Source organism: Coregonus lavaretus (genome assembly GCF_964263955.1).
Source record: "Coregonus lavaretus genome assembly, chromosome: 27".
NCBI classification, from domain to species: domain Eukaryota; kingdom Metazoa; phylum Chordata; class Actinopteri; order Salmoniformes; family Salmonidae; genus Coregonus; species Coregonus lavaretus.
In genome coordinates this window covers 33662020-33685660 of record NC_140014.1, presented here as the reverse complement: position 1 = coordinate 33685660, position 23641 = coordinate 33662020, and the positions used below count along the sequence as shown (strand labels likewise).

General features: G+C 41.6%; 1 pseudogene across 1 annotated transcript in view; it reads left to right on the top strand.

Annotated features, from left to right (window-relative positions):
• The first annotated feature begins 2360 nt into the window (after positions 1-2360).
• Positions 2361-23641, top strand: part of LOC311102976 (mirror-image polydactyly gene 1 protein-like) — a 32331-nt pseudogene continuing 11050 nt past the window's right edge. The window contains exons 1-5 of the transcript in view: positions 2361-2413; positions 4452-4485; positions 4870-5040; positions 12016-12107; positions 17689-17804. The product of the transcript in view is annotated as a mirror-image polydactyly gene 1 protein-like (transcript). The remainder of the gene's footprint in view (positions 2414-4451; positions 4486-4869; positions 5041-12015; positions 12108-17688; positions 17805-23641) is intronic.

Here is a 23641-nt window from a genome sequence, read left to right as displayed (position 1 = left end):
GAGAGAAGGCTGGAGGTACGTTATGGAGGGGGGACAAACCCCAGGCCTGAGAGAAGGCTGGAGGTAAATTATGGAGGGGGAACAAACCCCAGGCCTGAGAGAAGGCTGGAGGTAGGAGGGGTCAGGGTCAATAGGCTAGGGGAGAGGAAAGACAAATGACGGGTCATTCAGTACAGACAATTCAGTACAGACAGTGAGGATGAAGACATCTCATAGAAAGCCTATTATCTGACCATTGATTATGTCATTTTAATCCTGATGAACCTGTTATAAAATTAAAATTAAAATAAGATATTGACTGTGGCAAACAATTATCAATTTGTTTTACATGTAACTTGAGTATCAAAACGAATTAGCAAACATTGTAATGAACAAATCATATTTGTTAATGTGATTTAACCGCTCCCAACCTTCACTGAACAAATATTTGAATTTTGCTCAGCAAATAACTTTTTTGACAATTGTTTTTTTTTGGGGGTGAGAGTCCTCTTCTCAACCCACCTAATAATTAAAGAAAATACCAGACGTATATCGAGCGACAATTAGCAGCCCCAATTGTGCATTTAATAAAATGAACTTGTGTGTCGTGTAGCCTATTTGCCGTCCTCATTTTAATATGATTTGCATGGCTCAGGGAAGGGGCTGTTTAATGAGCAAATTCCAGCTAAAATGCAATATTGATTTTCGTACTGAACTTTGTAATGGCTTACAGCGAGGCTCACTGTTTATCATTAAGCCATCTCAGTGAGAGAGGAGAGGAATTAGCTGTTGATGGATCTCTGGGCTCCTTCATATTGGGATTAACAAAGGGATCTGAAGACAGTGGTAATCCCACAATCTGATGGTTTTAATGCAGACAGCATACAGTGCTGGAATTTAGGGTCCGGGGTCAGGTGTAAGATGAAAGGAAATCTCTCCCTCTCCTACAGAGTCTGTATCAATAAGAAAAGTTTTATCTTCAATAGTGGGACAGACAGAATTACCATAGTCATAATAAAATCACTCATGGATGGACTATTTTACTTCTTGTCTAACTCGCTATGATGTAGGGCTGACCCCATTTAGTCGACTGGTCGATTGTTTGGTTGATAGGCTGTTGGTCGACCGATACCTTTTTTGTCGAGCAGTTGCAAAAAAAACAAAAAAAAACATTTATGGCACATCTTGATTGACGCCTGTCTCAGTGGACTAATCCATTGCAGAGGCCGCAGGGATGGCTCACCAGTAGTACATTTACCTTAATTCCCATAATTTCTCATCTGCAACGTTTGTTTGGTTACCGTAATTTCTGTTAATGCATTCAATATATTATTATTATTACAGTCTTTTACAGTTCTCATTGTCGGAGTGGACACGTTGTTTGCTTGCAGAGCGCACAACCTAGGCTACACTTATGAGAAACAAGTTTGGGATTATTTCATTACATTTACGAGTTGTCAATTTAGTCATTGTCTTTTGTTTGGAGCGCTCCTGTCAATGTTGAGTAAGGACGCGCACCTGATTACTCATAGAAGTAGGCCTAGGATACCTGGCCTGCGCACAAATGTAGGCTTATAAATGTGCCCATTTGGGGAACTGATAGTATTTCTGATTGGCTTAACTCACCACCATGTGCTGTGGAGCTTCTCAAAATACTTTCTTCTTCACCTCAAACAGCAAGGAAACAAAGTCTGTTTTTACATCCATTGAGAATGACAATAGTTCCTCAATGTAGCCTATTTGAAAAATCTTTACAGCTCTCTCGCTTTCGGACAACCACTCTGTGTGAAAGGGAAAAACATGTCATGCTCTGATCTGGTGGAAACTTCAGAAAATAGGCCTACCTGGTTCCTTCTTATCCCTTGCACAAATAGCCTACAGCTGTGTCTGTCGGAAGCTCACTGGCATGGGAAATTCTGAGGGTGCAGAATATTTTATACAATGTTGCAAGTTTGTTAGTGCAAACTTCTGGCTGGACCATGTTGATAGTTGATACAATGTTTCAAGTTCCTTGCAGACCGGCCATGCCTAGCCAATGTGATTTATTTTTATCAGGATATTTTCTACCTGCAGGCTGCAATGTTATTATTTGTTGGCTTTATGTAGGCTATTTTTACATAGTTGGCAATGGCAAAATAAGTTACTTTTAGATTTCTATAATTTTCATTTAGATATAGATATAATTTGTATTAATCACATGACAATGATTTTGAGATACGAAGACTTTATTATAAAATAAATGAAACTGTTCCACGAAAATGTGCATATGAAAATCATAACTGGCACGCAGATCGGTAGAAATGGTCAAATACATTGGCACTCCAAATGGAAAAGGTTGCCGACCCCTGGTGTAGCCTATTACCGGCAACTTTGGGAGCTTAATGGCAGAATCTGCGAAGGCCAGCAGCAGCGGGAGGTGGTGGTTCGGGAACAGGTTATTTTCTCTGGCTCCCTCGAGTAATTTGTGTCTTAATTTGTGTGTCTTAATTATTTAAACACAGTGTGCATAAAGCATCAGACAAGCTCAATAGTCTACACATAGTTGATTTTATTAAAACACATAGGGTGTGTCTGTATATACACGTTTTTAAATTGCGACCAGTCAATTGGTCGAAAGAGCAGACGACTCTTGGTCGACCAAGATGTTTTTTAGTCGGGGACAGCCCTAGTATGATGTCATCAAAACTCATACTCATTTCATTTTGGCAACACATTAGACAAATCATTTCACAGCTCACTCACTAAAACCTGTCCAGTTTTCAAACATTACAAGAACACAATGTGTTTTGGCTTGAAAAGCTTTGTTCAACCTTGTATTGAGTTAGGGTTAAGGACCGGCCAATCTCTTAACCATTCTGAGATAAGTACTTGGTAATGTTGTGACAAAATATAGACTGTTTCTTTATTGCTTGGGGCACCTATATGTCCAGCCTGTGTGGAGACCACCACACCACTTCACTTCCCCACTAAATGAGTTTGACTGAAGTTAATACCAGTGCCAATGTGTATCAGTGGCAATAACCTCCTTCCACAGGGAGCTTAACATTGTTATTGAGCAGAAACTAATAACAATGCTTCCTCTCTATCTATCTCTCTTTCTATCCATCTCTCTTTCTCTTTCCCTCTCTTTTATTTTTTTATTTTTTCTGTCTTTCTGGTGCAGTTTAGAAGTAATTACATTTCTACTTAAGGGAATATATAACTTTCTGTCGGAAGCAAATCTATATTTCAATAAGCTTTGGCATGTTGGTTGATGTGAACTCCACACTCCACTTGAAAAACAAATCCTGTTGTTGTTTTTTGTATCCAATGCATTCTTTACTATAAAACATTTGTCAAACAAATGTTTTTCTCTTATTATATTTATTTGATATTACCTTTTATTATAATTGTTAAAGTTATTTAAATTGACTGGACTTATTGGTTGGCAAGAAGATAATTCAGTTAGCCTTGTTTTATGGCAAATAGCCTGGCAATCAAATTAGAAAAACATCCCTTTACATCTCTTCATGCTTTTCAAGGTGCCTCCCAGCTTTCCCCTTAGAAAAGAAAGGGTAATTGATAGCCAAGCACAATCCCATTATCTGAGTTGGAATATGGAAAGGCATGTTCTAAACCTTGATTTTCCCAGGCAGACAGGCAGGTCAGTGGCAGGCCCAGTATGATTGAGTATGTACCTTTATAATGGGAGGTGATCTGTGTAATGCCTTTGTCAATGAGCTGAGGAGTTGTTGTGTTTTCCCTGAGAGGAGAAGACCGACTGACTGGCTGGCTGCTGGGGAAATCACAACATGGGCATCCAAAATGCCACCCTAACCCTATATTAGTAAAAGTAGTACACTATATAGGGAATAGGATGACTTTTGGGACCCATCCCATCCACTTTAAGGAGAATGACAGGGGTTGAGAGAGAGACAGACAGACAGGCAGGGAGAGCACCAAAATGGGTTATTTTAGTACCCAACTGAAGATTCCACTTGAGTGAGTGAGTGAGTGAGTGAGTGTGTGTGTGTGTGAGAGAGAGAGAGAGAGATCCATGAATCTCCTTACACACTGCTGTAATTACAGTAGTCTTTTCTCTGTAAAGGTGCTCAATACTGCTGCAAACCTACAGATGATTCAACCCCTCACCTAAGCACATATGAACAATTGATCCCAGTAGTTATATATAGCAGTAAACATTAATAACTTAACAGTCCTCCTTCTTCCGTGGCAAATATACTGGGTATTATTGGGGGAATAATGGCTGGGGTCTGGTGGCACTTTTAATATGTCGAGGGTGTCTTCTGTTCTTGATCATCGACTCTGAAAACCCCCAGAACAGAACGCAATTATTGGATGTGAGGAAGATTTGGGAAATGATCTCATTTTGCCGTTCTAAGGAAAGGAAACTGATGGTGCTAACCGACATGTATTTTTTCTCTCTCAATTCTCTATTTCTCTCTCTCTCTCTTTCTTCCCCCTCTTCTTAGGCTGGAGAATATTAACCCTGAGGAAAGTGATGCGGTAAGACCCCCCTATAGGAGCTCATGTGGGCTCACGTTTCTCTCACCAGAATGTCCTCAATTAAACGGTATCAGGAAACAAAGGACAGCTAAGCACATTTCAACACTATGATTATTTTAAGGAGGTTGATATTAACTCCTTAAAAAATGATGACAAGACAGATATTGTTATTACTAATATTCAGATCTATCCTATACACACATGTATGCACCACCTAAATGAGAATGTGAGAACTGATATATTTGGTGCACATCACCTGTAGTATCTGCATATTGCTTTGTATTGTGTTTTGATTCGTTTTGTGTGTTTTTCATATTCATATATTGGTCAGTTGTTTTTTTATTAGGAATTGTGTGTGTGTGTGCTGGTGTGTGTGTATGTTAGGATCTTGAGGAGCTGCTGAACAGGGTGAACAGTGCAGACTCTGCGCTGGGTATTGAGCGGAGTGGGGCGGTGATAGTGGACCGGCTGCAGAAGGCCCGTGAGAGGAGGAGGAAGATTACAGCAGAGGAGATTAACGCTGTTATATAGGAGAGAGACACAGCACTGGCCAGAAATGACCTGTCCATCTTTCATTGTGTCAATGTTTCCAAAATCAACCACACTGTCTCTCCTCTGACTACTGAAAAAAAACAGATATCTCCAATATTGACATCTCTCCCATTTTCTCCATTTTAAGATGCCCTTTGATCGAACGTCTGTTTAGTCACACACAAACACACACCTTGAATTTGTCTGCGGCTATCTGTTTGATTTAGTAAACCAATCAACTACTTGATTCGCATTTGAGCTTATGGTAGCATAACCTCAAATATTTGATACATAAATCTTACATGAATATGTTCAACGATTTAAAAACAAACAAGCAGTTGGACAAATATTGACATCCAGATATTATACCTCAACATTAAAAAGTGGTATTTACTTGGAAATCTGGGTTTTGATATATAGAGTTGAAGCTCGCATGTAGCGATTGTCAGTGTCCCATTTTACAACTGGGTTTGTTTGAGGAGAGTTATGCAGACAGGCCGATGTGCAAAACAGATCCATATATTAGAATATGTCCATAGGGGGGGCTCAATTTGAAGAAAGAAGTTCAACAGCAGGTTGAAACTGAGTGTAAAACAAGGTCGTTGTGGATGTTATTTCAAAGCCTAACACAACGAAATGGACAGCGCTTTCTAAGGTGATGAATAATTAAACAAATATCTTGTCAGCTAAAGGAAAAAGCCTATAGCATGGAGCATAGCCAGTTAACATACAGTAGGCCAACTCAAATTCACTCCATCTGAAATAAATGTTCTTCATATCATAATGTTTCTTTTGACCTGAATTTATTTATTATACTTTTTTAAATGTAGATGTTTTAAAGGTCCGCATTAGCAGCTAGTATGCAGCTTGTAGTCCCCTGTAGCTCAGTTGGTAGAGCATGGCGCTTGCAATGCCAGGGTTGTGGGTTCGTTTCCCAAGGGGTGCCAGTATGAAAATGTATGCACTCACTAACTGTTAGTCGCTCTGGATAAGAGCGTCTGCTAAATGACTAAAATGTACAAGTGGAGGCCTGGGGATGCTAAACTTGTTTATGTTAATTACCGTGAGACAGGCAGTCTTTTGCATGACAATAGCCCGCTGACCAAATGTCATGACCGCCACAGCCATAGGGAGGACCACACACACCATGTCATCACGTGACTCCAAATTTACTTCGATATGATGGCTATTATATCAATCTTTGCGCGTAAAGGCGTTTCCACCAGCATTTCCCGACTAATTAATTTTACAGACACAAAAAGATCCCACCATGTTGAACTAACAAATGATCTATCAGCATTTATAAAATTACACCGAAACTTCCTGTTTCCATCACAGCTGTCGTGATTTAAAGAAAATCAGAGATGACTTTACTGTGGATGTAAACGTGGTTACTCACTCCAATCTAGGAAGGTGTGGTAAGAATGTCAATCATAGCCCAGTCTTCAACAGGAAGCTACTGTGCAGGGAGTCATAAATTCATCTGGATGGGTGGTCGTAGACAGAGCTACAAACTGTTTCTCACTGGAATTTTAGATGTTTTTTACCAGGCATATTTATGATTGGGATGCTTCCTTTCTGCTTCCTCCCTGTGGGTGAGCTGCATGGATCTCTGTCCGAGGCAGCCCGACGCCGGGGCATTAAAAGGCAGGCATCATGTGGGTGAGCTGCATGGATCTCTGTCCCGTTCAGCCCGACGCCGGGGCATTAAAAGGCAGGCATCATGTGGGTGAGCTGCATGGATCTCTGTCCCGTTCAGCCCGACGCCGGGGCATTAAAAGGCAGGCATCATGTGGGTGAGCTGCATGGATCTCTGTCCCGTTCAGCCCGACGCCGGGGCATTAAAAGGCAGGCATCATGTGGGGGAGCTGCATGGATCTCTGTCCCGTTCAGCCCGACGCCGGGGCATTAAAAGGCAGGCATCATGTGGGGGAGCTGCATGGATCTCTGTCCCGTTCAGCCCGACGCCGGGGCATTAAAAGGCAGGCATCATGTGGGGGAGCTGCATGGATCTCTGTCCCGTTCAGCCCGACGCCGGGGCATTAAAAGGCAGGCATCATGTGGGGGAGCTGCATGGATCTCTGTCCCGTTCAGCCCGACGCCGGGGCATTAAAAGGCAGGCATCATGTGGGTGAGCTGCATGGATCTCTGTCCCGTTCAGCCCGACGCCGGGGCATTAAAAGGCAGGCACAGACGTGTGGAGAAGAAAGGCCTCCACAACTCCACTATGCCTGCTTCTCAAATGGCACCCTATTTCCCTATATTGTGTACTACTTTTGTCTAGGGCCCATAGGGCTCTGGTCAAAAGCAGTCCACTATTAAGGGAATAGAGTAGCATTTAGGGCTTGCACTATATGTATAGTGAACAAATGCAGCTACATGGAGCTCATGCTGCTCTGGAGCAACACCTCCGACTGCTCTGGAGCCAGTCTAGTTTCACTTGCCTGTAGACTATCTCTGTGAAGAACATATTGGTTTATTGGGCTGTTTGCAATGCTGATTCCGTTAAAAACTTTAAATAGGATCTCTAATGGGTCAATGTAGTCCCTGGGATGTGGATAAATGTGTATTAAAAGGGTATTTCCAGTAACTTCACTAGTAGTGCCAGGTTAGCTATATTGGTCAAACTTAGCTACTGTCCTATGTTTCAGTCATAAACAGTCATGACTGAAATGATTGGCACCCTTGATAAAGATGAGCAAAAAAGACTGTATGAAATAAATAATACAAATACTGAGCTATATTTTATGCTTAAAGAAATAGAACATTTAAATATTTGATACTAATACAATTGCTCAAAAAGATAGGGGTCAAAATTATTGGCACCCCTGTTTTCAATACTCCGGCACTCTCCGCTAGCGAGGACAATGGCACAGCCTTTTTCTAAAAAGTTTAATGAGATTGGAGAACACATTGGGAGGGATCTTAGACCATTCCTCCATAAAGAGTCTTTCCAGATCCTTGATATCCTTGGTCTGCGCGTATGGACTGCCCTCGTTAATTCAAACCACAGGTTTTCAATGAGGTTCAAGTCCAGAGACTGGGATGGCCATTGCAAAATTTAGATTTTGTGGTCAATTAACCATTTCTTTGTGGAATTTGATGTGTGCTTGTGGTTATTGTCTTGCTGGAAGTTCCACTTGCGGCCAATTTTCGGCCTCCTGGCAGAGGCAACCAGGTTTTTGGCTAAAATGTCCTGGTACTGGAAAAAGTTAATGATGCTGTTGACCTTAACAAGGGCTTTACACATTCTTCTTTTGACGCCGAACCCACCACTGGTGTGCGTAGACAAAGAGCTGGCAACCTCATTCTATTTCTATGAGAAGAACACTGCGTCCTCCAGTGGAGGCTGCTGAGGGGAGGACGGCTCATAATAATGGCTGGAACGGAGTAAATGGAATGGCATCAAACTCATAGAAACATGTGTTTGATACCTTTCCACCTATTCAGCTTCATCCATTACCATGAACCCGTCCTCCCCAGTGAAGGTGCCACCAACCTCATGTGGTGTCCTCTCCTGCTCACTTCTCATCTTTGGTTCAGTCTCCTCTCCCCTCTCATCCACCTCTGGTAGTTACCATGTTGTCCCAGGTGTTACCAAGCCGTTTTGTTAAACTTTTTTACAATGCCTAAATCAAAGACTTCATGTGAAGTCATTACACAAGAAAACAAACTTTGGACTTTGGGGTCCCTTCCTTTTGTTCAACGTACAAGCTGGTGCAATAAACAACAGAGAAGTTCCTCAAAATATGAGCGCCTACTAAATCGGATTTTGAAAATGTGTTCATTCTCCTCAGATTTGTACACATATACAGCATATGTGTTCCAAGTGATCTCACACATTTTAAAATCTAGTAATCAATTGACCAATGCAATGACTTCAAGTTCATATAAGTAGGTCAATGCAGTTGAGGTTGCGTCAAGTGTTGGGGTTGTCAATGGGTTGCCAGTCTTCTTAGAGCCTCTGACATTAACCTCTACAGGATCGGTTGAGCTAACGTGCGCTAATGTGATTAGCCTGACTGTTGTAAGTAACAGCAAACTTTCCAGGACATAGACATGTCTTATATGGGCAGAAAGCTTACATTCTTGTTAATCTAACTGCACTGTCCAATTTACAGTAGCTATTACAGTGAAAAAAATATCATGCTATTGTTTGAGGAAAGTGCACAACAACAAAAAACTTATCATAGCAACTGGTTTGATACATTCATCTCTGAAGGTAAATAATGTACTTACATTCAGTAATCTTGCTCTGATTTGTCATCCTAAGGGTCCCAGAGATAAAATGTAGCATAGTTTTGTTTGATAAAATCCATTTTTATATTCAAATGTAGGAACTGGGTTCTACAGTTTGAACACCTGCTGTCTCTGGCTCCACACCCACTCCAGTCCGGCCATCTAGATGTGTGAAAGTTAGTGTATAAGCTTATGATCCATCATGAATGACATTCCTGGGAGTGTTTAAACTTACATTTTGTATTACCATATCATTTTTGTATGTTCTCTATAGTTATGTACTTGAAAATGTATCAATTGACCAATTTGGCACATTTGGGCAGACTTGATACAAAATAGTCCAGTATTTCAATGCTTCACTGGATCAATCTGAAACGTTGCACACACTGCTGCCATCTAGTGGTCAAAATCTAAATTGTGCCTAAACTGCAATATTATATTGTGGCCTTTCTCTTGCATTTCAAAGATGATGAAAAAAAATGTAAAAAAACACGTTTTTTTTGTTTGTATTATCTTTTACCAGATCTAATGTGTTATATTCTCCTACATTAATTTCACACTTCCACAAAGTGTTTCCTTTCAAATGGTATCAAGAATATGCATATCCTTGCTTCAGGTCCAGAGTTACAGGCAGTTAGATTTGGGTATGTCATTTTAGGCGAAAATTGAAGAAATGGGTCCGATCCTTAAGAAGTTAACACAAGGCTGAGTGGGAGCAACCAGCAGCGCTCAACCCTAGACTACAATCCATATCTCCACAAAACCCCGGGCTAACACCACATTCACATCTCCTGGAAAAATATTGCCCCGGCTTTTTGTGGGGAAATTTTAAAAGTCTGTTGCAAATGCCTGTTCCTAATCCCTGTGAGGCGAAGATGGGCCTCCACACTCTATCCTGAAGGATGGCTGCCTCCCCTGCCGCTTCTCCGATCCCCCTCTTCATCTCCAAGGGATTAGCCCACTGTGACAGCCAGAGGTACGCTACATCCACCAGCCTGCTGGAATATGAAATATGAAAAGCAGCATAAGTGTTGGGAGGAACAGGAACACATCTATTCTATCCTATTCTCTATACCACTACTTCTTCTTTTCTATCTATAGAATTAATACAGAGAGAGCATAGGTTCTTGGTTCGTACCCTGCTATAGATTATTACTCCTGGTATATGAAAAGATGGAAAAGTGTTGGGAGGAGGGAGGAACACAGAGAACTTCTTATTTTCTGTCTATAAAGTGAATGCAGAGAGACCACAGGTTCTTGATTTGTTGGGTCCCCCCGGTACGTTACAGTGAATATTGTTCCCTGATAGACCAGTGTATATGTCAAAACTGAGAGCTGAGGTGTTGCTGTTCTGTCTTGGTGAGTTGTCTTTCATTACCAGATCCACATATTTTCCAAATATTGATTATGTGCAATTGAATGACGAGCCTCTGATTTAACTGACAGTGTGATGTAAGTGTGTTTTCAGACATTAAGCACTGAACATATGTAACGTTGGGTAATCCGTGTCTGCTCCGTGCTCCATGTGTTCCAACGGGTGCTATTTTTGGGCGTCGTGCTGTAGCCAGGTGGCCTGCCTAGCCTGCCTGGGTCAAGTAGAGAGGTGCACTCCCACTCTCGGTGCTCTGATTTAAATGATTTTAGTCCAAAACATATGTTGCCTGAAAGCCATAACTCACCCTGACACTAAAGAGAAGCTTTGTGTTTTGTCTGGATGAGGGAACTATTATTCCAGACTGCAGAGGAAGGCGACGGGAGCCTGGAGTGCTGGACTCCTAGGCTGTGCCCGCCTGCTCTTGTTTGCGGGAGGTTTTTTAGGCAGCTGGATGTCGAAACATTGTGACTTGTCAGGGAGAGAGGGATGGTTTACATTCCTGGTAACTGGCCTTTAGTCTTAGAATGTGCACATAGAGAAGAGCACATATGGACTGGTATAAAACAACTGGCTTACAATAATACTGAGACCTTCTGACTGAGCCGCGGTCTGTGTTACTGCTGGGGTGTTTCTACTGTCTGTCTGTCGCTCTGTCTGTCACTCTGTCTGTCTGTCTGTCACTCTGTCTGTCTGTCTGTCACTCTGTCTGTCGCTCTGTCTGTCTGTCGCTCTGTCGCTCTGTCTGTCTGTCGCTCTCTGTTTGTATGTCTGTCGCTCTGTCTGTCGCTCTGTCTGTCGCTCTGTCTGTCTGTCACTCTGTCTGTCTGTCGCTCTGTCTGTCTGTCTGTCGCTCTGTCTGTCGGTCTGTCTGTCTGTCGCTCTGTCTGTCTGTCAGTGTAGTCTACAGTGCCTGTGGAAATAAATCAGGGTAATTGCTGACATCAGAGTAGAAAACAACCATATAGTATGTAGTAGTTAATGTTGTCTGTGTATGTTATTCAAAAAGAGAAATTGACTTGTATGAAAGCATCAGTATCATCAAAGTATTACATGTTATTAAGTCGTTATACAGTATAGTGTATTTGTAAATGAAGGAGAAAAGAAAGTATACCGATATACATTTGCGGTATGGAGTATTTTTCCAGAAGTAGACTGTTGTAACGGTTCGGTTTGGCCTATAAATTCTCAATTTCCCTTTGTCTGTCGTGACGCATAAGAAGCTGGCCTGCTCTCTCCCCACCACAGAGCGCTAGTGATGGGGAAGACTGGCAGAAGCATGCATAAATTTAACTCTGCCTGCCTGGCATGCCGAGCGAATACCCTGCTAATGTATTGTTAGGGATTCTTTCCCATTCTCTTCTCCTCCTCTGACTCTTCTTCCACAGTGCAAGCGGCTGGAGCAAGATCTCCTGCAGACGAGAGAGCAGAGCCAGACTTCAGCAAACAAGACACCTGACTGCCGAAAACAATCAAGAACGTGCTCCTCCTCTTCGCCCCTCTCGCCGAAGAATCCCTGCACATTAAGACTACGAGCAGCACAGGTTACCCTTCTCTATGGTTGAGTTCCAAATGGCACCCTTTTTCCTATATAGTGCACTACTTTTGACCAGAGCCCTGGTCAAAAGTAGTGCACTGTAAAGGGAATAGGGTGCCATTTGGGAGGCAGCCTAGCACGCCGTGTGTGTGTGTGTGTGTATATATGTGTCTGTGTACATTACCATGCCCAGCTCAGTGCTGCTGTTTGCCAACAACCTGTCTTTAAATATGGTCTCACCCCACTCCTACTAGAGTATGCTGGGGTATTATTTAGATACCAACCCCTTAACCGAAACCCGCCCTGCCCCGACACACACCACATTTCCATTTTCGTCACTGGTATAATTGTATTGTTTATTCAACCACTCACTGTTTGCTTGTCTCCGGGCCTTGTTATCTAGTCTGGTGATCTAAAGCAATAGAGCTGTTAGTAGTAGTAGTAGTAGTGGTAGTGGAAGTAGTAGTGGTGGTGGTGGTTTATTTAAAAGGACCATGTGCAATTAAAAACACATTTCAGACAGTGAAATATGATGTTTGCACCAGAGTTAGCTAAACACAGCTAATTTTCATCATCCGCAGTAAATACACATCAGTCATACAGTAATATAGTAGGATATAACAGATTAAAACAAATAGAGGAAACATAAAATACAATAAATACACGACACATAATACATTTCTTTTTTTAAACATTGAGATTTGAGTGCATTGTGTGACCCAGCCACGTATTTGATGGGATTTAGAATGACATCATCAACAATGTCACACACACCCGTGTCCCCTCCAGTGAGGTACAGGGTAAACACGAGCCTATTTGAGAGAGAGAGAGAGAGATTTTTAGGCAAGAACGGTGAAACAGACAATAGAGAATGTTTGTTGATGAAATCGGTTAACTTGTTGGTAGTTTATTTATTTCAGATGATTATGATGATTTGTTCTGTTTCAACTGAACTAAGAGAACCTCCGTCCAATCTTCTGCTCTTTCTAAAGGCTGCTGGCTGAAAGTATTTGTACTCTTCTACTTTATTTCTTAGAAGGTTTCTCCAATCTCCACTGGTGGCTTATTAAGAAATATATTAAATTTTGTTATTAATGTAGCACTTGGTTTTTCTATAAATCCCCTTAATTATAGATTGGCTCCTGGGATTACAGAGCAGGGTTTTTAATTTAAAATGAAATGGGAACAGCTGTCGTAAAATTAGTCAACAGTGCCGGGAACAGATCCACAAAACAATTGAAAACCTCACAGGTCTTTGATTCATCAGTTGACATTTTACTTTAAAGAAACCAGCTAAGAGAAGATGACTAGGATTATTTAAACATAGAAAGGTCGGTGTCAGACAGTCCTCTCCTGCTGAAGTTCATCTTGACGTGAAGAGAATGAACTGATTTTAAATCTTTACATTTTTCTATGACTGCATAAAATTACTCTCTGAATAGTCATAACTTTACTAGTTTATTTAGTAAAGAATGATAAAGTCAGGGAACATGGACAACCCAACATTCCCAATTTGTTTACATTTTAAGATCCCTAGATTTTCATTTGATCATGTGCCTTTTAACTGATCAAATACTTTGTGTCCTTCCAAATTAGACATAAAAGTGTGTTATGATGCAAAATCCTTTACCGTCATGTCTAAGTCAAGTAGAAGTGTTGTGGAAGAGTAGGCTGAATCTGATCTGCTAGGGCCAGGAGGAAGCAGTCGTAATGATTAACTGCATTAGCGAGCCGGGAAGAGGAGAGGAGCATTGCAGTGCCATCACTCTGTGCTGTCAGTGCTTGAAGGAAAAGCTGGTGTGCAAACACAGGTGGTTCAGGGCTAGGGCAGCCACTACAACAGATCACTTGAGATGACCTGAGCAATGAGAACCCCTCAACCCCCGGCCCTCTCCTCTCCACCCCTGCCATTTCAGAGAGCCCTAAAGTCACAGACAGCTACTCCGCTCAAGACACACGCACCCACACACACAGAGCTTTAGGACCCACTTATAGAGTGTCCTCGAGAAGACTGCATAACTGGTTCTTTCAGAGACATTCACAGATAAAAGGCCATTAAGAAAAAGTGTGTTAAAAGCTTAAAATGGGATCTAATACCTACAGCTTGATACTACTATTTGGTGAAAACATTATCATGAAGGCACAGTCATCATAGACTAGCTCATTAACTATCCCTCAGTTTAATGTGAATGCAGGTGTGTTACTTGTTTCTGCGGTCTAGTGTGTCAAGGGCTTAGTTGCCAGGTGTGGTCTTTGGCTGTTACTCTCTTTGATTGATGTCCATTATCATTAACAGGTGATCTCTTTGATGAATGTTTATTAACATTAACACATTATCTCTTTGATGACTATTAACACGTGATCTCTTTGATTGATGACTATTAACATGAACAGTTGATGTCTTTGATTGATGACCATTAACATTAACAGGTGATATCTTTGATTCCCAATCTGGCCCCTATACCTTCATGGCCACCTAATCATCCCCAGCTTCCAATTGGCTCATTCATCCCCTTCCTCTCCACTGTAACTATTCCCCAGGTCGTTGCTGTAAATTAGAACGTGTTCTCAGTCGACTTACATGGTAAAAACATTTATGCACTGTATGCAAAACTGTAAGTCGCTCTGGATAAGAGCGTCTGCTAAATGACTAAAATGTAAATGTAAAATGTAAAATTAGGGTTTAAAAAAATCGATGTCCTTTAACATTAACTGGTGATTCAGACTTGAGACACAAGGAGGAAAGGCAGTGCAATTTGACCCTAGTTTAAATGAAATTATTCTAATGAAATGGTCACTACAGATAAATAGGATTATGGAGAATGTAGAGAACATAATCCAGAATAAAACGTCACTAGATATATATATTAGATATTCTATTTATTTATATAGATCTACAAAGTCCACATCGGTCAATAGTTGGTTGTATGTCATAACAGATGCAACTTTTCATAGATTGATCTTCCCAGTTCTCACCGAGTGAGAAATGCCAGCCAGTCTCTGCTGCCAATCTGTTGCACTTTGGCCCCACCAGCCCACCACTGGCTGTCTGTCCTGCAACCTCCTGTACTGTCCCTCTAAAAGGTCACCCTAGTTATTCTCCTTCACAGGACTGCCTTCATCATCACGACAGGTTAACCCGCTACTCTGTCAACCTCATTTGGATATTATTCTAATGAATGCTGATATAATGCATATGATTAAAATAAACAGTTTTGAAGTCGAGCTCTCCTCTCTGTTGGAGATAAGTACATATTGACTTTAGAGGTTGGCCCCTTTTTGATGTTCTCTTTGGCTTGGGAGACTTGGTGCCAGTAATTAGAATGATAGTCCTGGAGAACCGAGGGGACGCTGCATGTACTTATTTAGGCCAAAGGTGTTTAGCAGCAGACCAGACCCCAGCCCAGTGCTCAGATGGTTTCATCTCAGATGGTGACCAAATTTAAAATACCCAAATGTGGGACAACAGGATGATTTTGCAGGACATATGCGGGGATGCACTGAGTGAGCTAATTGAAGCACACCAAGCCTACTCTTTTGCCTCACACAACATTTTGTGATGCAGAAATGAGAGACCACATGCGTGGCTGTTTTATGAAAATCAGTGAACATTTGACTGTGGAAACATTTCTGGTTGGTCTCAGGGAATGTGAAACCGTTAGGAAGTGAGACTTTTAAAACGGGATTGAGTGAAGTAGCAGAAAATATGTTGAATGACCATTGAGAGCCTCACAAGTGACAAAATGACCTTATCCTTCATTCTAATACGTCAATTTACTTACTTTTGTAGCTCTTCGTTAGAAGCACGTTTTTTATAAGTAGTTAATTGTCTTCTCCAAATTTAGCCGAAATTTAGTCCGAAAGGCTTTGACAAATGTGATTGGTTGACGATATGACATTGGCCCACGTCTCATCTTGCACTGCGCAGAATATCAGATCTCACAACGATTGGAGAAGTGTTTAACCTCATCAGTAGCTAGGGTTGCAAAATTCTACCAGTAGCCTACCATAGCCTTATGATGTACATCTTGTCATAAACGTAACGTGACTGCAAAAGAAACAGGTTGGAATGTCAAATCAATGAGAAGTCTGACTGAAACACGGAACAAATCAACCTTTTTTTGTAAACTGGTGTTTTAATTTGATGATAAAATGCGGAACATGATTGTTTGGTTATGGGACAGGGGACAAGGAGCCAAAATGTGGGACTGTCCCGTAAAACCTGGCGGCAGTTGGTCACACTATTTCAGCCACTATCCAACCAAGTCATAGAAGGCCCCAAAAAAGGTGGTGCTTACCATTCTGCAGTTAAACAATAAAACACTAGTTTCTAAATAGAGCTTGGGTCGTGTTCAGCCGTGAGAAAACGTTTTGAAAAGGAGTGAAGGGGAGGTACTACATGAATTTGTCCAATAAGAACACAGATTTTCCTTTTTCCCGTGCCCTACTGAACACGACTCTGCTATCCAATCCTCTCTCCTGTCACTGTTAAGACAAAGGGTTCTCTCTCTCCTAGGCTCTCTTTCTCTCTCCCCCTCCTTCCCTCCTCATCACAGAGGCTATAGATTGTGGCCATTTACAATACGGCCCTGCTCCCCTTGTTTATTTAAACCTCCCAATTGTTCCCTCCTCTCTCAGCTGTTGAGGCCATCAATACATCTGTTTCAACGGCTGCTAATTAGTAGGGCATTTATTGTGGGCCAGGTTTAACCACAGGGTTGCCCAGCACTCACACACACAACCACAAACTCACACACACTGTTTACCCAGCATCCCCTGCTCCCACCCACCGCCGCGATCAGGCCAGCCGGCCTCCCGTTCCCTCGTCCCTTTGAACGGTAGTCCCTCTGTGTAGGTGCTGAGTGGGGAGACAATAGCGTGAATGGGATCCCCTCAGAGCAGCCTCATTGTGTTAGAGTCTCCCTGTGTGCTTCTGGGACTGCTGGTGCTCTACATGCGCTGAATTAAAACGCTGTTAAAAGACATAAGCTGCAGACATTGATAGTTCTCTGGTGTGAAAGGAATCAATGACGTTATGCCTCCTCCGTCTCAGTAGGAAAACGACTGAGAAGCGGTAAAGATGTGATACTTCAGCTGCGTTTTAACTTGTTTGTAAACTGATTTATTACAAGTACCGTTACTTGATTTTGAGTAAAAAATTAATAATCCAGTGTTCAAAACGGAATGCACAATATGTCACATCAAAAGTGTAAAACTATTGTGGAATCTGAAGTATCACTGCAATTTAAATGGTCACAATACAATTTATTCTCACATGGAGACAGACGCTGATAAATAATATGTATTAAGTCACCCAAGGACGATGTCATTCAGCTCCATGTCCTGTAACAGTAGCTGCTAGCTGTGCTTCTCAAACTGTGATGTGATCTGACTGTCTATCTGTTGTGTCAACAGGAGGACCTGCTGGAGATAGAAATCTATTCTGTAGAACAGATATGAATTGGGAATCGTGTTCGATCTATTCATTGCATTTTTATCTGCATCGTTCTGAACGGTCCGTCTGTTGTGTTGTGTTGTTACCAGGAGGACGTGGAGGCGGTCCAGAGAGAGAGAGACAGGGCCCTGGAGCACAGCCAACGGCTGGAGGAGGAAAAAACTAACACTATGCACGTACCACAGGTGACACACACACACACTTCCTCTTTAAGATGGCTGTATCTGCATGGTGAACGTTCTCAGATGACAGGAATGCATGGTTTAGTGCTGCTTGGTACATTGATATGATTACTGCTGTGGTTATGCAGCTCCAAATATTGGAGATTTATAGGTACAATAGTGAAATATGATAAGACATATTAGTCTGCTTTGATGTGATTTAGGATCTTAGTGGAAAGTAATTTATGTAATCAAATAAACCTGCTCACTCACCCCTGTGCATTTTTCCAATAGTACATTGTTATACATTTGGTTTAGGGGACACAATTTAGGTATCCCATCATCATTATTGTAGTAGTTAAATACTGAACCTAGTAATAAAGTATGTTATTCCTGGGTAATTTCTGATCTCATTCTGCACAAATACTACTAGCAACAGAGAGAGAGTTACACATTCATGGGACCACAGATCATTTCCATTTCATTTGGCTGAAAGGGTCGGGTAGCTATGATCGCACCCCATTTTAACTTCTTAATAAAAAATGGCTGCACAGCAAGACAGCTCATTGCTCTCCCACTTATTAAAAATGGCTGAAAAACATGTTTTAGCCAGCTCTCCCTCCAACCTACTCTAAAAACCCATATTAAGAGCTAAAACTAGTCCTCATATGCATCATTTGCTCTAATTTGAGATATCTAAAATAAGTAATTACACCCTAATTATAATATTAATCTATGGGAATTCATTATTAGAGGTTTTGGAAAAAAACAGAAAAAGAAAGGGTGCTTTTTATTTGTCTTTAGCTTGAATCGTCCGCCAATGACATTTTATGTCATTTGTCATTCAATGGAAGGAATTGTGTGAGCGAGAGATACAGGGAGAAAGAAAGAGAGAGAGCGATAGATACAGGGAGAAAGAGAGAGAGAGAGCGATAGATACAGGGAGAAAGAGAGAGAGAGCGATAGATACAGGGAGAAAGAAAGAGAGATAGAGAGAGATACAGGGAGAAAGAAAGAGAAAGAGCAAGAGATACAGGGAGAAAGAAAAAGAGCGAGAGATACAGGGAGAAAGAAAGAGAAAGAGCGATAGATACAGGGAGAAAGAAAGAGAGAGAGAGAGATACAGGGAGAAAGAAAGAGCGATAGATACAGGGAGAAAGAAAAAGAGAGAGAGATGCAGGGAGAATGAAAGAGAAAGAGCGAGAGATACAGGGAGAAAGAAAGAGAAATAGCGATAGATACAGGGAGAAAGAAAGAGAAAGAGCGATAGATACAGGGAGAAAGAAAGAGAGAGAGAGAGAGAGATACAGGGAGAAAGAGAGATAGAGAGATACAGGGAGAAAGAAAGAGAGAGAGATATATAGGGAGAAAGAAAGGGAGAGAGAGAGATACAGGGAGAAAGAAAGGTAGAGAGAGAGATACAGGGAGAAAGAAAGGGAGAGAGAGAGAGAGAGATACAGGGAGAAAGAAAGGGAAAGAGAGAGAGAGAGAGATACAGGGAGAAAGAAAGGGAGAGAGAGAGAGAGATACAGGGAAAGTATTTACCCCCCTTGGCATTTTTCCTATTTTGTTGCCTTACAACCTGGAATTAAAATGGATTTTGGGGGGGTTTGTATCATTTGATTTACACAACATGCAAAATAAAACAAAAAAACTGAACTTGAGCATGCATAACTATTCACCCCCCCAAAGTCAATACTTTACCTTTTGCTTGGCACATCTAGCCACTGGGATTTTTGCCCATTGTTCAAGGCAGAACTGCTCCAGCTCCATCAAGCTGGATGGGTTCCGCTGGTGTACAGCAATCTTTAAGTCATACCACAGATTCTCAATTGGATTGAGGTCTGGGCTTTGACTAGGCCATTCCAAGACATTTAAATGTTTCCCCTTAAACCACTTGAGTGTTGCTTTAGCAGTATGCTTAGGGTCATTGTCCTGCTGGAAGGTGAACCTCCGTCCCAGTCTCAAATCTCTGGAAGACTGAAACAGGTTTCCCTCAAGAATTTCCCTGTATTTAGCTCCATCCATCATTCCTTCAATTCTAACCAGTTTCCCAGTCCCTGCCGATGAAAAACATCCCCACAGCATGATGCTGCCACCACCATGCTTCACTGTGGGGATGGTGATGAGAGGTGTTGGGTTTGCGCCAGACATAGCGTTTTCCTTGATGGCCAAAAAGCTCATCTGACCAGAGTACCTTCTTCCATATGTTTGGGGAGTCTCCCACATGCCTTTTGGCAAACACCAAACGTGTTTGCTTATTTTTTTCTTTAAGCGATGGCTTTTTTCTGGCCACTCTTCCGTAAAGCCCAGCTCTATGGCGTGTACGGCTTAAAGTGGTCCTATGGACAGATACTCCAATCTCCGCTGTGGAGCTTTGCAGCTCCTTCAGGGTTATCTTTGGTCTCTTCATTGCCTCTCTGACTAATGCCCTCCTTGCCTGGTCCGTGAGTTTTGGTGGGCGGCCCTCTCTTGGCAGGTTTGTTGTGGTGCCATATTCTTTCAATTTTTTAATAATGGATTTAATGGTGCTCTGTGGGATGTTTAAAGTTTCTGATATTTTTTTATAACCCAACCCTGATCTGTACTTCTCCACAACTTTGTTACTTGGTCTTCATGGTGCCGCTTGCTTGGTGGTGCCCCTTGCTTAGTGGTGTTGCAGACTCTAGGGCCTTTCAGAACAGGTGTATATATACTGAGATCATGTGACAGATCATGTGACACTTAGATTGCACACAGGTGGACTTTATTTAACTCATTATGTGACTTCTGAAGGTAATTGGTTGCACCAGATCTTATTTAGGGGCTTCATAGCAAAGGGGTTGAATACAAATGCATGCACCACTTTTCCGTTATTTATTTCTTTAGCATTTTCTGAAATAAGTGATTTTTTCATTTCACTTCACCAATTTGGACTATTTTGTTTATGCCCATTACATGAAATCCAAATAGAAATCCATTTAAATTACAGGTTGTAGTGCAACAAAATAGGGAAATAGCCAAGGGGGTTGAATACTTTTGCAAGGCACTGTAGTCTAGTACTAGGTCTTATCACTGGTCCATTAGACCTTTATGTGGAGCTAGACCTTTATGTGGAGCTAGACCTTTATGTGGGGAACCATCCTTCCAGCCCCAACAAAGTGGAGAAGAGAAGATGGCTCTGCTCTGTGTGTCTGTTTGCTCTAAGGATTCACTGGATTCTCCATTGTGATCCCAGGACAACACACACAACCAATCACAGACGTAAAAGAAAAAGAAAGAAAAAGGCCCCCAAATGGGAAGAAGAAGAAGAAGAAGAAGAAGGAGGAGGAGGAGGAGGACGAGGAGGAGGAGGGACCAAAACGCTAGCGGCCGGACAGCCTACCACGTCAAAACACAAACTCATATTGTGGGGTTCCATGTTCAGAGAAACCCCTGTTTTATTGAAAGCAAAAATAGAATGTACTAGACGACGGGGGCCAGTTGTTTTAAAGGGTTGACGTTGGACGGGCCGTGGCGGGTGGGCCGAGGGAGAGGGGAGACGGCCGGTGCTTTGTTTGAGACCTAGCCAGCCGGACCAAGGTTGTGTCCCAAATGGCACCCTCTTCCCTACATAGTGCACTGCTTTTGACCAGAACCCTATGAGCCCTATGGGCCCTGGTCAAAAGTAGTGCACTATATTGGGAATAGGGTGCCATTTGGGACTCAACCCAAGGCTGCTGGAGGGAGTCAGTTAGGCCAAGTAGGACACGTATTAACACTCCGGACGGACATGCAGTTCCCTGGGGAAGGCTGATCATCACAGAGGTTGAGTGGGTCGAACTTTAACGTCTACAAACTCTATAGTGATTAGCTAGGCTAGCAGATGGAAACAAAACAGGCTGGCTGCCTGGGGTTTCTCTTATTTTTAGTACCTTGGCCTTATGTTCCTATCTACATAGTGATCTACACAAAAACCTGATTCCATGTTGGCTTGAACAATAAAGAAGCATTTATCTGCTGTCCCCCAAGAGTTGCTGAATTTCCTCTTGACTTTCATGGGACTTGTTTGAAAATAATTGCCTGTGGATTTTGAATATCTAGGAGGACATTTTAGGTTGTTAATTTTAAAGTGATACATAACATACAGTATGTATGCACACATGACTGTAAGTCACTTTGGATAAAAGCGTCTGCAAAATGGCATATTATTATTATTATTATACAGTGCCTTCAGAAAGTATTCATACCCTTTGACTTATTCCACATGTTGTTGTGTTACAGCCTGAATTCAAAATGGATTACATTGATTTTTTTCATCACCCATCTACACACAATACCCCATAAGACAAAGTAAAAACATGTTTTTAGATTTTTTTTGCAATTTTCAGCTCTTGCCATAGATTTCCAAGTAGATTTAAGTCAAAATTCTAACTTGGCCACTCAGGAACATTCACTGTCTTCTTCGTAAGCAGCTCTAGTGTAGATTTGGCCTTGTGTTTTAGGTTATTGTTCTGCTGAAAGGTGAATTCATCTCCCAGTGTCTGGGACTGAACCAGGTTTTCCTCAAGGACTTTGCATGTGCTTAGCTCCATTCCGTTTTTGTTTTTTTCTGAAAAACTCCCTTAACAATTACAAGCATACCCATAACATGATGCAGCCACCCCTATCCTTTAAAATATGGAGAGTAGTACTCAGTAATTTTTTGTATTGGATTTGCACCAAACATAACACTTTTTATTCAGGACCAAAAGTTATTTGCTTTGCCACATTTTGTGCAGTATTACTTTAGTGCCTTGTTGCAAACAGGATGCATGTTTTGAAATAATTTTTATTCTGTACAGGCTTCCTTCTTTTCATTCTGTAAATTAGGTTAGTAATGTGGAGTAAATACACTGTTGTTGATCCATCCTCAGTTTTCTCCTATCACAGCCATTAAACTCTTTAACTGTTTTAAAGTCACCATTAGCCTCATGGTGAAATCCCTGAGCGGTTTCCTTCCTCTCCGGCAAAACTGAATTAGGAAGTGTGTCTTTGTAGTGACTGGGTGTGTTGTAATTAATAACTTCACCATACCTCAAAAGGATATTAAATGTCTACTTTTTAATGTTTTACCCATATATTAATAGGTGCTCTTCTTTTCGAGGCATTGGAAAACCTCCCTGGTCTTTGTGTTTGAATCTGTGTTTGAAATGTACTGCTCGACTGAGGGACCTTACCGATAATTCTATGTGTGGGGTACAGAGATGAGGTAGTCATAAAATCATGTTAAACACTATTATTGCACACAGAGTGAGTTCATGCAACTTATTATGTGACTTGTTAAGCACATTTCTACTCCTGAACTTATTGAGGCTTGCCATAACAAAGGGGTTGAATCCTTATTGACTCAAGACATTTCAGCTTTTCATTTTTTATAATTTAATCAATTTTAAATTCAGGCTGTAACACAACAAAATGTAGAGAAAGTCAAGTGGTGTGAATACTTTCTGAAGGCACTGTACATCACCATCAATCCTGACTGAGTAAGAACAAGGAAAAGTGAACCAGTGCCTCAGACTCAAGGTTGGCCCTTACTTTTCAATCTGTGCTCCCCAATACATTTGGTGGATTGTCTGGGAGCCCTCTCAGCAAGCTAGACTCCACCGAGATAGAAATGGAGGAAGTTATTCAAAACACACAGCAGCACTCCTGCAAACCACCGAACCCCGAGCCCAAATTGGTTTGTGTTCGTACGTCACAGAGGCAGGTGATAAAAACGAGTGATTTAGCGACAAGCGTCTCACTGTTTATTTTATTTTTTATTAGGTAGTAGGAGCTAAGGTAGCCTGGACCCAGATCAATTTGTGCTGTCTTGCCAAATCCTATCGTCTTTAATTTATTGTCATGCCAAACTCCTATGC